Genomic DNA, 14149 nt, shown 5'->3' with positions numbered 1-14149 from the left:
TCTCTTATACTTTAGTCTTAACAAGAATTTTATTATTTGATGAGATCATATAATATCATGTAGTTTTCATGAATCTAGTACAGTGTCTCCTGAATGAAAGATTTAGTAGCAATAGTAGTTTGTGTAAAGAGGAGGGGGATGAGAGGGATGATGGCTTTTGAAGTAAAAGTCAGTTTTGGGGATCTGCAATACAGTTTATTCTAATCCTAATTCACAAATCATAGATCACTAGATCTTGAAGAGCCATTAGAGGTTATGTAATTCAGCCTCCTTATTTTAAAGATGAAGAAAATGAGGTTCAGGGAAATTTAATGACTTGTCCATGATCATGCAGCTAACTGGTGGCAGAACCAGGACTTCAGTTTCATATCTTCTGTTAAATACATAGAAGCAGATTCTGAAACGATTTACAAATTGCTGTTCTTACCTTCTAAAAAAATCATTTGACAAAGATTCAAGACTTTCCATTTAACTTTATTTTAAAAAGGAAAAATAGTGAAATGAAAGTACATTATTTTCAAGAGATTCTCGTGATCCTTTTTTTTTAATCATGAAGCACAATTTTGTTGTACAGTGATCACATTGAGACTTTTTAATTTAAGTTTCACATTTGTTGGAACTGTTTCCTTTTGAGAATTCTTGCGACAGGGTAAACTAGAAGGGAAATACTTTAAATGTATATATGTAATTAAATGTTTTCTTAACGTGATCAGCCATATTTACTACACAATCTGAGCCCTCAGGAGGAAAAAAAAAGTTATAAGAAGGTCTGCTCTTGTTTTATTCATTTCAGAATATATCCTTTAATTCCAGAGATTGTGTAAACATTAGTTAAGCCTAGGGAGTAAAAATGAAGGCAGAAAGTAAAGGTTTTCTTTCTTGCTTTTCTTGTCTTTGTGCATTTTCCCCATGCAGATCAAGCTGAGTAAGTGATCTTGAGACTAAAAATTCACTGTTTAGTTGAAGTGGGCATTATATTTCTGATATTTTATGGAGTCTTAGAAGCTTCTTATAATACTCTACAAATAACTCTTGTGGAATTAGTACAGTAAGATAGAATATCTTTGATATTTTAACTCCTTGACTGGCTTCAAAGATCATTTTCTTTAGTCCCTTACTTCCCAAGTCTTACAGAAGCAACTTGGCTGAGAGAAAAAGCAGAGCACATAAAGAGTCAGGATATTCTTCCACTTAAGGCAGCTATAACTGGGAGAGAGCTACTGAGACAGGCAGAGAATAAAAGCAGGAAAGGAATGAGATAGGCGTTGCCATTAATAAGTCTCAGGGGCAGAATCATACAAATATGGAATTGATCAGAGGTGGAAGTGACTTAAGAGGTGACATAATCCAGACCTCCCATTTTAAAGATGAAGAAACTCAATTTTCAAGATTTTTGAACCTGATGTAAAATCTGATACACAAATGTTATTACTGCTACTTTGAAAAGATAGAAAAAGTCTCTTAGAAATTTCAATATCTATGCCATATTTATCCCTTTACTGAAAATAAAATGTTTTTTCTATTAAGTAATGTAGGAACAGCTGTAAAATAAAAAGAGACAAATTGTTTGTCATATGTGAGTTGCACTTCTCCCAGAGAAGGGAATGATATGTCCAAGGTCTCACAGCTGGTAAATAGCGGAGCTAGAAGTAAATTATAATTTCTCATTTAACAGTATATTTCCTGCACCATACTGCCCTCTTGACAGCTGTAACTAAGAAGGGTGTTTGTGGGAAAGAAGCTGGGATTTCAACAGAATAATAAATTCAATGTATATTTGTCTCCAGAGCTTCATGCTGGTGGGAATTCTGAAATATTATGAGTCATGTGCCCCAAGTCTTAGGAATTATCTCAAACCCCACTATTACTTGACTCACTGTACCACCTTTTATTTTATTAACTTAAATTATCACAGATGAGTTCATTCTGGGCTTCGTAGCCCAATCTGCCTGTTAGAATACAGTAGTAACAAGAGCATTGTGAATTGTTCACTATACACAAAATGTCATATATGTAGAGATGAAAGGGATGATAGGGACCATTTAGTCCAAGTCCATCATTTTATAGATAATGAAATTGAGGATGAGGGAGGTTAAGTAACTTGCCTAAGACTTTTATAGGTAGTAACCATGTGAAACAGAATCTAAATTCAGGTCTTCTGATTCGTTTTTTCTGTCTATACTATGTTGACCTCCCCCACCCTCAAAAACTTTTCCTTTTGAAGCACACAGCGTTTAAAGATCAATTCAAATGCACCTCTTCTCAAAGCCTACCCTGACTTATCCCATAAGTAGTTAATGCCAACCAGAGGGACCTGCCCCTAACCTGTGGATGTCTGAGAGGAGTAGAGCAGGTTAAAGACAGGAGAGTGAGGAATTAAACAAGTTTCAAAGTGAGGGAAATGGCTTACAAGCAAGGAGGTGATCTAGACATATGCCAGGACCCCACCCCTACTGGGGGGACCCAAGGCAGTGTGGGGGGGTCTCAATACTTATATCAATGGCTATGCAGTGAGCTGTACCCCTGACAACAAGGGGGTAACAGAAATAATGAGGCAAGTTTGATTCACTGCAGAGCTTCATGACCAGAACATGAGTACTTATCATGTGCTTGTCTGAGCTCAGAGAACACCTGGTGCTAGTCAAAGCAATACAATAATTATGTGATTTTGCCAGAGGGTGAGATCATCCAGAGAGTGAGTGCAAAGGATTGTTGTTATGTCCAGCTCAGGGCATAACTTGCTTGCTGGTCCTCAGCTCTGGAAAGCCAGGTGTCTCCTAATATTTTGACATCAATAACCTTCCCTTCCCTGTTTCTGAACCATTTGTACTTTTTTATATCCATAGGTAGTATCTCCTCCCAATTCATGCTTACAGGTTGGGTTCCTCCAGGAGACAACTATTGCACGTTCAAGGTACTCTGTGGGTCCACAACATTCCTAAAACTATAGTTCAAAAGCCTCCACCAATAAATTTACCTTTTTAATAGTCAACCAGAGTATACTATTAGCTTAAAACAAAGGCATTTACTGAAATGGCATAGTTTTAAAAAGGTTTGTACCTTAAAAGACCCCCTCCATAAACCTGGGGCACACTATTCCATAAATAAAGACAGCATGAATGGGAACAGTGGACACACATAGGGGTCACAAGGGGAACCCATAGAGAACACATGGTCAGGATGGACAAGAGGAGAGGCAAACTCTATTGGATACTGAAAGATGCTGCTTCACTGGACATGACATCATTTCTTTGCTGTAGTCTCCATCACCTTTAGCTTCTCACTCCATTAGAACTCCTCAGTGGCTTTGAACTTTAAGTAGGCCTCAGGATCAGAAACATGGGAACTATCTCTTTCCAACTCATATGATCATGATACATCCAAAAAAAAAATCTTCTCAATAGAGAAGATCCCAGGCCTAGAACATTTAAGAATTCTAACCTGAGCACAGAAATTTAGAGTTTAGGAGGCAATGTGCTTGAATTTCCCTCTCAAGCTGTGTGTAAGATGCCACCATTGATAGGAAAGAGGAGAGAGAAATTTCACACACACACTTGCTTCAGTCTCTGATAGGCAAAAGTCCTTAACAACTGAGTCCTTCTTTCAAAGCTCAGTTAAGGTAAGGCCATCTTGCTTTTTATGTAGGCCATAAGGAGCATGGATGATCTGTTCATCAGTTGCCTTCATCCAGTGGTCATCAACCTGTAATTCCATCAAGTTGATTCAGAAGATTCAACACTCTTTGTGATCAGGTTATGTACTCTCAAATTTATCAGTGACTCCTTTATACCTGTTTAACATATATACTATACTAATTATTTATTATTTTGTGCTGTATAGTTATCTTCCCCCAACTAGGCTATAATAGGCTGTAATCTCCATGAGTTCAGGGACCTAGCTGTATGTAAATTATGCATGTTATCTAGCACAGTGCATTAGGTAGAATTCTACAAAAAAAAATTTTGTAGAATTGAAACATTACTCTTCTAGGGAAGAGGGGATTATAATACTTTCCCAGATGTGCAATATGTTTGTGTATATATAATTCTTACATTTTCATATGTGTATATATGTATGTGTATATATATATACACACATATATATGTAACTGACATAGGTCCCCTAGATGATGCAGTAGGTAGAGCACTGGGCTTGGAACCAGGAAGATTCTTCTTCATGAGTTCAAATCTGTCCTCAGACACTTAGAAGTTGTGTGACCCTGGGCAAATCACTTAACCTTGTTTGTCTCAGTTTCTCACCTGTAAAATGATCTGGAGAAGGAAGTGACACAGTTAACCCAATTATTTAATGAAGGAAAACTTACTTTGCAACAGGTGATATTAATGGGATAATAGTAACAGTAATTAGAAGATTATTATGTTAACTACTTTGAATAATACTCAGATTGTAAACTTTTAGTCTTCAGTTACAAAGCTGTGATTAACACTTTGTAATAAATACATATGTAGGAATGTGTTAGGAAATAGCTCCTGAAAGAGACCTTAATTAGTTGATTTATTGACATAACAAATCCCAAATTACATACTCAATTGTTTAATAATCTTAATATAGCCTGTTGGCACTGTTCTTCAAAGCCAGAATATTACAAGAACAGAATCAGAAAAAATAAATATGCCCTGTGATCCTTACAAAAAAAATTGAACCAAATATGAAGATAGTAAAGAAGTACTGGACTAGGACTTGGTAACCTGGTTTTGAATTTCAAATTACCCACTAATGAGTCATCTGGCTTTGCAAAGGCCCCTTCACTTCTCTAGGCCTCAGTTTCCTTACCTATAAAACAAAAGGATTGGACTACATTGTCTCTAGGTTCCCTCTGAGTCTTTAACCACATACCAATGGTCAATTAAACAGTTGTGTGCTTCTACATTTGTTAAACCATTTTAAGAAACTGAGGCTTTGTTAGATGCTGATTTTTATATAGAAGGCATGTCTGGATTCCAGACAAAGAAGATTATTTAATCTTAACAAGAGATAGGTATAACACACTGGCTGTGTATCTGTGGTGTGTCTTCTGAAATTCATCCCCTTCCATGAGACAGCATGACAGTACAGAGTGCACTGGAATCAGAAGGACCTTGGTTCAAATCTAGCCTCTAAGGCATATTAACTGTGTCACTATAGCAAAGTCAGTTAACCATTCTCAATTTCAGTTTCCTCATTTGCAAAATGGGGGTAATAATACCTATAGTATCTATTTTTCAGTTTTGTTGTGAGGCACAAGTGAGATGAGGTGTGGGAAGAATTTTGCAAATGTAAAAATGACAAATAAATATTAGTTTTAATTACTCATACCCCTAATCTCACCCCGCTTTTTTATAAACCAGTATGCTTGAGTTTGGAAGGACTGGTGTCAATAAAAGAAAAGCTGATTTGTGTATCTCTCTGTGTTACAAAACCAAATAGAAGTAATTTAGGAATTATCATTCTTAAGTGTTATCATATATGTTTACATATTATTATTCCCTCCCTTATCTAGGCTAGTTTGAGAGCTTGATGCATTGTGATTTTTCATCATGACCAAATAATCTGAAAAATAATGAGATTTGACATTTGTCTAACACTCTAAAATTTTCAAAGTGATTTTTTGTACATTATTTGATCCTCAGAATAGTCCTCTGGGACATATATCACAAGGTCTTCTCCTCATGTGGAAACTGAGCCTCAGATAACTTAAGCAACTTGCATATTATCACATGGCTACTAAATATTGGATAAAGTAGGTATAGGGACTGGACCTGTGATTTCATTAACATAAGGAGCTCCCATAGGAGAAAACCCTTCCTCCAATGCATGTCAGCACCTTCTCTGTAACTTACAGTCATAAGAATGGCCTAGAACACTAAGAGAGTAAGTGACTCGCACAAGGCCACACTACCAGTAAGTATCAGAAGAAGAACATATTGGAAGGAAGAAAGTGTTGGAATGGGAAATCAATTCCAGACCTCCTATCTCCAAGTCCAGAAGACTTTCTAATACAACAGCTGCCTCTCAGCTGATAATAGTCTGACCATAACAATAATAATAGTTTGCTCAATTCTCAAACATACCAGCTGGTCAGCAAGATGATGATGATGATGATGATGATGATGATGATGATGATGATACTTTAAGGTTTGCAAAAAAGTATATATATGCTGTAGAGAACTTGATAAGAGGATACAAAGTGGTCTCACAATATTTTATTCCTACCATCTATGAGTAATAAATTATATAAAAGAGCCCTAGATTTGTAGTCAGAGGATGGAAGTTAAGAACCTGCAAGGTTCTGCAAGCACATCCCCAGCCCAGGCCTCAATTTTCTTGTCTCCAAAATGAGATGTTTGTTAGATGAGCACTAAGGTCTCCCACACAGATCTTAATCTATGACCCTTTGAAGAACAATTCAGTGACAAAACAACATTACCTAACTGCCCCCACTATATCACTTTTCTGCACATATCTTAAATACAAAAATGTACTGGATATAGAAAGTAACTGTAAAATACTGTAAGCCTGAGATTCAGCCACAGATTAAAGTTATGTCCTCCACAAGTCTTGAATGGGGCAAAGAGGAGGGTCTTCCCTCTGTATTTTTGGAATATATTCGTTGTGGTCAGGGATTTTATTTATCTTCGTACTTAGCACAGTGCACTCTGACTAGTAGGTATTTAACATTTGTTGAATTCTGTGTTCATGACAGACCACGAAAGAAGGCATGAAGAGAAGAAGTGGGATCAATAATATAGAAACATCCTCTTTTAAAATAACAAATAATTTTTAGAGTTTGTTGTGAGTTATCTTGGTAATACAGGGAAGTAGTGGTATAGATAATGCAAAACATCCCACACATATACTATCTGTTGAACTCCAACTTAATGTCCCATAGGCACCTCAAACTCAACACATTCAAATCAGAATTCATTATTTTTTCCCCAATCCCCCTCCTAACTTCATATATCTGTCAAGAATACCACAATCCCAGTCAAGAGTACTAATCATCTAAATTAAAGCTAAAGTCATGGGGGAAAAAATGCTCTAAATCACTATTGATTAGAGAAATGCAAATTAAAACAACTGAGGTACCACCTCACATTTATCAGATTGGCTAATATGACAGAACAGAAAAATGATAAATGTTGAAGAGGATGTGGGAAAATTGGAACACTAATGCATGGAGTTGTGAATGTGGAGCTGTGAACTGATTCAACAGTTCCAGAGAAAAATTTAGAGCTATGTACAAAGGGCTATAAAACTATTCATACTCTTTAATCCAGCAATACCACTACTAGGTCTGCATCCCAAAAAGATCACAAAAAAAGGGAGAAGGACCCACATGTACAAAAAAATATGTATATCAGCTCTTTTTGTGGTGGCAAAGAATTGCAAGCTGAAGGGATGCCCATCAATTAGGGGATGGCTGAACAAGCTGAGATATATGAATGTAATGGAATACTATTGTTCTATAAGAAATGATAAGCAAGAGGATTTCAGAAAAACCTACATGAACTGATGCTAAGTGAAGTGAGCAGAACTAGAACATTCTACATTGTAACAGCAACACTGTGTGATAATCAACTACGATTGACTAGCTCTTCTCAGCAATACAATGATCTGAGACAATTCCAAAAGACTCATGACAGAAAATGCTAACCACATCCAGATAAAGAACTATGGAGTCTGGATGAAGATTGAATCATATTATTTTCACTTTTTTTTTTTTTGCTTTTTCTTTCTCATGGTTTTTCCCTTTCGTTCTGTTTCTTTTTTCACAACATAACTAATGTGGAAATATGTTTAATATGGTTGTACATGTATAATCTATATCAGATTACTTGCTGTCTGGGGGAAGAAGGAGGAAAAGAAGGGAGGGAGAATAATTCGGAACTCAAAATCTTACAAAAATGAATATTGAAAACTATCTTTACATGCAATTGGAAAAATAAAATACTATTACATGTTAAAAAAATTTACGAGTACCAATCATCCAGGTTTGCAAACTCAAAATAATTTTCTTCACATTCATTCACCTTCCCAAATCCAATCAATTATTAAATCTTAATGATGTAACCTTCACAATATCTCTTCTATCCATTTTCTTCTCTCCACTCATACAGTTAGTTATCCCCTACTTCAGGTCTTCAACCCATCTTCACCTGGTCTCTTAATGAGACTTTCCTGCCCCAAGTATCACCCCACATCATCAATTCTATTCCTAGAGCACATCGGATCATATTTTATACAAAAACCTTGAATACCTCATACAAAAAGTTCAACTACTTCTCTATTGCTTCTAGGATAAGATAAAAACTCCTGTTTCCCTTGGAGGTGTGGGATTGCATCCCAGTTCTAACAGTAGTCTTCTGAGCAGAAGTATAATGTAATAGAAAGAACACTGGGTTTGGAGTTAGAAGCCCTGGGTTCAAATCCCAGCCCTGCTACTTACTATCCATAATACCTTGAGCAAGTAACTTAATTTCCTCGTGCTTCAGCTTCCTCATCTGTAAAATGAACTAGTTGGCCTCTAAGATCCCTTCCAAGTCTTATTAATCTGGCCTATATTTCCAGACTTATTACAAATTTTTCCTTCTACTCTTCTTCAAGTTTCTGACAGCCTGACCACCTGCTGTTTCTCATACCTAACACTGCACCTCCCTCTCTGTTGCAGTCTTGCTCCTTATGCCCAAAGTGCACTTCATCTCTACCTCCACCTCTTAGAATCCCTCAATTGTTTCAAGGTTCAGTTAAAGTGCCATCTCCTACATGAGACCCTTCCTGATTCCACACCCCTCCAAGTACTTGGATCCCTCCCCAAAAATCTCTTTCTATATATTTTGTACGTGTTTTTTTTTTCCTAATAGAATGTAGGTTCCTTAAAGACAAGAGTTATTTAAGTTTTCTCTTGGCATCCTCAGGACCTAGGGGCACAGTTCCTGGCACACAACAAGGACGTAATTTTTTTGATTGATGTATCAATTGATCGAGTAAAAGGTATTTCAGTGTTTCTTTGGAATGCTTTCGCTACAGAGGCATCTTCCTAATTATTTTTGTTGTGCTATTTAAATTAGCTGGAATTCCCCAGCATACATCAACTGATAATGGGGTCAGGTGCAGGATGGCAGGGGGAAAAAAATAGAGTTAAAAATTTTTCATCATTCAGAGAACTAAGAATGAAACGTCTACTATCATCTTTCTCCTTACAACAGTGAAGGCAGAAGTAGATATTTCTCTGAATTCATAAGTACTGTTATTTCCCCCTCCAGTGAAACAACCTATAGTTCTATGGTGCACCTCCTCTTTTTTTAACTTTTCAGAAAGTTCCACAGGTTAAAATTAACATGGTCTTACATAGATAAGCCCTGTTTCACCAAATAAACATAAAATTGGTATCATAATATGGGAGTTCAGGTTATGAAGGAAAAAAGATATTTGCAATATTCAATATCCTGACTATACAGTAATTGGCTGTTAAAATTTTTTTCAGTTTCACTTTGTGATCGTAAATTTCTTGTATCTCTATATGGTAGTAGCTATTCTTTTCTGGGGAAAAGATTGGAGGATTTAAAAAACATAACTAAGAAAAATATCCTTTCTTCCCACCATCTATGCAGAAATCCCATAAGATTTAGTATCTCAGCTCATTTAACTCAAAACCTAGTAGAGTTTTACAGCACATGTATGACTGAGCATAATAAAAAATGAAACAAGGTGTGTGTGTATACATACATGCACACACATACAATACACATACATATATATACATATAAAAAGATATAATAAACCAAGTGCTATTCAAGGTGCAAGGAGGTGGAGCATCAAAACCTTGAGGGGATTGGAAATAGTCACAATAGAGTATATGGCATTTGAGCTGGGCCTCAGTGTTTCATTTATGTATCAATAGGATTTCAAGAGACAGAGATGAGATTGGGGCTAAGAGTGCATTGTAGGTGTAGGGAACAGTACAAACCAAAAGCATAATTTTGGGGAAGCCTAGTATACATATACGCATGTATGTGTGTGTGTGTGTAATGTGTGTATGTGTACATATGTATGTGTGTCTCTGTGTGTATAATAAGTAATCCAGTTTGGCTAGACCATGACATAGGTAGAGAGGAGTGGGTATACAATAAGACAAGAAAGGTGAGGTGATTTGAGGGAAAGACCTTGAATTCAAAACTAAATAGCTTGTAATTTACTGAGTAGGCATTAGGGTTCTCTGAGAAGAGGACATAGCCAAAGTTCTGTGCATAAAAAAAAAAAGAGTAACCCTGATGCCATGTGAAAGATGAATTAGAGATGAAATTAGTATAAGGGAACATGACAGGTATTTTTCACCATTCTTAACAACAGCAAAGTTCTTAATTTCTAAATCAATATTCAGTGTTCATTTAAAATGACACACATAAAGTCAGGTTCTGTGTCAGGAATCTGGAAATATCACCTGTTGGTCATACCTGTGGGAAAGACACTACAGTTCTAAATCTGAACAATATGTGTGTGTGAGGATACCTGGTTTATTTTTGGGGGGGTGCTGATTGCAGCTACAAGGTATTAACTAGAAATTTTATAGATTCCTGGTACAATGAAAAGAGTTCTGAATTTGGAGTCTGAAGGGCCTGAGTGGCCTGGGTGCCAATCCCAGCTCCCCCGATTTCTTTAAGTTTGACTATCAATAAATTGCTCTGGGCCTCAGTATCCTTACCTGTCAAATGAGGAAGTCTGACTCCCCTTCCGAGGTCCCTTAGAGCTCTAAATCTATGATCCTAGATTTAGGACACACCCCCAACAGGTGATTTGGTGTGGGTGTTGGTAGTATGTACAAGTGTCAGAATTTCAGAAGACACCTTAGACACTATCGAATTTAAACATACAAAGGGGGGAGGGAGGGAGGAGTAGAAGAGTAAATAACCTACATCGAAGACATCTCTTTTTTCTAGAGTGGTCGGCCTTGTCTCAAAATATCTATAGAGTATTTCTCTACCACCAGGAAGATTTTCTGAGAAGATCTGGTCTGACACCAGGACCCAGGCAGATCCAAGTCCCGATTCGACAAGAGGCAACATAGTTGGCGCTAGCCAAGAGAGGATGTGGGATACACTCCTAATGTCTCTAACTGAAGTCACCATGGGGTCTACAATTGTCATTTGCAACGGATCCCCGTGGGGGCCGGCCGTTGGACTCTGCCAGAGAGAGAGAGAGAGAGAGAGAGAGAGAGAGAGAGAGAGAGAGAGAGAGAGAGAGAGAGAGAGAGACTCGATGCCTGCCCCGAGGCAGGGCTTCCAGATACTCGGAATTTGAGTTAGGACTGGGTCCCCGAAGAAAGCGATCTCACTACATGTCCTTTGGTCGGAGGAAATACCCTGTTGTTGGGCCTCCCAAGACCCAGCTGTTAAGGGAGCCTTGGTGTCCTGACCTCACCCTGTGGATTTCCCCACCCCCACCCCCACCCCTGCTTTTCCGGTTCCAATTCTTGTAGGAAAGGAGAGGCAAGGAGACGTAGGGAAAAAGGACCTTGGAAAGAGGACAAGGGGAAGGGATGCCAGAGGGGTCCGTATTCTCCTCTCTGTGCGGATCTATATGTTTAAAACCGAAAATAAAAATGGGTGTGTGGACACCTCCTTTAGTGTCTGCTAAAGGAGCAGAGCAGCAACACAGAATGATACCGGCCATCTACGATCGAGGGAGGCTTATAGGAGCTGAAATCAAGAGGGAGATGAAGAAGACTGGGGGAGAGGAGAATCGTGGGTGATGGAGAGGAGAGGGGAGAGAGGGATTGCGTGGGGGAAGGGGAGAAAGGCACAGAGACAGAGACACGCCTCGGTTTTCGACTTTGCCTACCTACTGTTTGTCCTTCTCATCAGTCTTTAGATTCCGCTTCTCGGCAGCTGCTGACGCTTTCTCGTTGTGCCCGCTGGAGCCAGCGCACAAACCTCGATTTACAGAGCTCAGATGTTGGTGCCACTCCCCAGGTGAAGTTAACTTTTTATTTATTTGTTCCATTTCCCTACCACTACCCTACTCCGCGCCTAAGAAATATCAGTGTTTGTGCAGCCGTTTATTTCAAACTTGACCTCTAGCTCCTGATTGGTCGATGAATACAATCTAGGCGAAGCTTTTTTTTTTTTATAATTGTAAGCAAGAATGAGAAATTAGCGACCCTCCAGGAGGGGTGAAAGGAAGGAGAGATAGGGGGCAGGGCGGGCAAGATACTAGGGGTACGAAGTGAGATGGGCGGAGAAAACAGCAGGAAGGGGCGGGGGGGTTAGCTGAGACTGGCGGAACTAAAACGGGGGGGAGGGGAAAGGATAAAAGCGGGAAGGGGGGGGAATGGGAGGTGTAAGAAGAAGGAGATGAGGAAGGTGGGGGGGAAAGGGGGAAGGAGGGAAAGGGGAGGGAGAGGAAGCTAAAGAGCAGCCAGTCTCTGCTGGTGGGGGATGAAGCGACCCCTAAGTCTTCTCCCCACCCCCAGGTCCCCACCCCCATCTCCCAACTCTCGTCCCCACCCACCCGTGCCCTTAATTTTATCTTGCCTACTGTCCACATTACCCGAGCAAAGCAAAGCGGATCTTGAGCAACGGGACTGATCTAGAGGTTCCCCGCCCCTCTCCTTCAGCTTTGCTCTGAGCCGCGCTCCTGTGTGCGTGCGCGCGTGTGTATATCTATGTGTGTGGAGAGAGAGAGAGAGTCTGTAGTGCTGCAGGCTTAGCGCAACAGAGCAGAGGTGCTGGGCCTGTAAACCCGGGCAAGAGAATGATGCGGAGGGTTAGAGTGACCATCCGCGTGGGCAGAGCTCGCCGACCCTACCGCATCGGGACTTTCGTGGCAAAGATAGTGCAGGCGCTGTGCCGGGCATTGGCCAGCAGCAATCAATCGATACCCTTCCAAGTGTTGCTGATAGTGAGGAGGAAACGTGATCGTAGAAGACCAGGTAAGCAAAAGCCGTGGAGAGAAGCCGTGAAAAAAAAAAGAGGTGTTTTGGGTGCGTCTGATTAACAGGTAACTTATCCTTTGTACGTAATTGAACAGCGGCTAGAGACCTTCAGAGAAAAAAGTCCCACTTCCACCCCCTTGCTGCCCTTTTATTTCCTCGTACCTTTTTTTTTTTTTAAAAATCTCTTTGAGTGTCTTTTGCTCAGGGTGTATAAAGCCCTGTTCTGCCCAGCACATGTATTCCCCCCCCATGCTATTCCCATGGGAATTATCTCAAAACTCCTCAATAGGGAATTCTGATGCTATCTTAGTGATTTGGTGACTTCCTAAAGTCCAAGAATGAGTGGGATTCTGACCCCATTAAGTGACGGTGTATTTAGTCCTCTTGTGGTTTTCTGGGTTTGTTGTTAGCCATGAAAATTTGTTACCGTCCCAACTTCTTCATTCTTTCGAGGTGGCGCCTTTTACTAGCATTTCCCCCTCCCCTTTTCTAGAAGTTTTGGAGGGAAATGGGGGCGAAGGGACCCAAAAGATTTAACTTCCCCTTAACTCCAACTGCCCCAGTGAGACAAACCTCGAAGAATGTTCCCCCCTCTGAAACTGCACACACCAGTTGTCAACCAGCAAGAGCCAACTTGCTCTCAGGAATGATTTTGTTTTAATCAGTCTGTTCAATGGTACACTCGATCGTGTTTTATTGGGATGTCATGTTTTGTGCAAGTCCCTCCGTTATAAATAAGGAAGGACAATTACCATCTTAATTTGGCGATCTCCCCCTAACCAGTCAGATTACAACACTACTGAGCAAGGAATTAATATATACTAGGCCTATTTGGTCCACATGTTGAAGGCAAACATGTTCGCTATCGAGGGTAATTCAGCTCATTTAGAAACTCGTTTAGAAAGGAAATGTTAGGGTCAAGATAGCAAAGCTACTTAACCTATCTTTGATTATAAACCTGAAAACAATGTAGTCAACACAGTAATGAGGCCTATTATTTGAATAACTTCCCATGTGGTGGCCACCCTTCCCCATTTAAAAAAAAATACCTATGTAAAAGTAAGAGGCAAAGTCGAATTTGGGGTTCACTTCATTTCGTATGAAAAATAGATTTTACTTATTGTGTTCTTTTTTTCTTGTGGATAATAAAGCTGAGGTTCTTGATATAAAAATATTACAGTTTTGAATCTTAAGCAAAAAAAAAATGTGAGATCCTCA

The 14149-nt window shown here is 39.3% G+C and overlaps 1 long non-coding RNA gene across 1 annotated transcript in view; it reads right to left on the bottom strand.

Annotated features, from left to right (window-relative positions):
• The window catches only part of LOC110201195 (uncharacterized), a 200178-nt gene extending 188261 nt beyond the window's left edge, over positions 1-11917 (bottom strand). Inside the window, exon 1 of the long non-coding RNA XR_002322421.2 lies at positions 11839-11917. This is a non-coding gene — a long non-coding RNA (uncharacterized LOC110201195). The remainder of the gene's footprint in view (positions 1-11838) is intronic.
• Positions 11918-14149: the final 2232 nt, after the last annotated feature.

This window comes from Phascolarctos cinereus, unplaced genomic scaffold (genome assembly GCF_003287225.1).
Source record: "Phascolarctos cinereus isolate Bilbo 61053 unplaced genomic scaffold, phaCin_HiC Scaffold_4;HRSCAF=312, whole genome shotgun sequence".
NCBI lineage: Eukaryota > Metazoa > Chordata > Mammalia > Diprotodontia > Phascolarctidae > Phascolarctos > Phascolarctos cinereus.
This window is presented reverse-complemented; position numbering and strand designations above follow the sequence as displayed.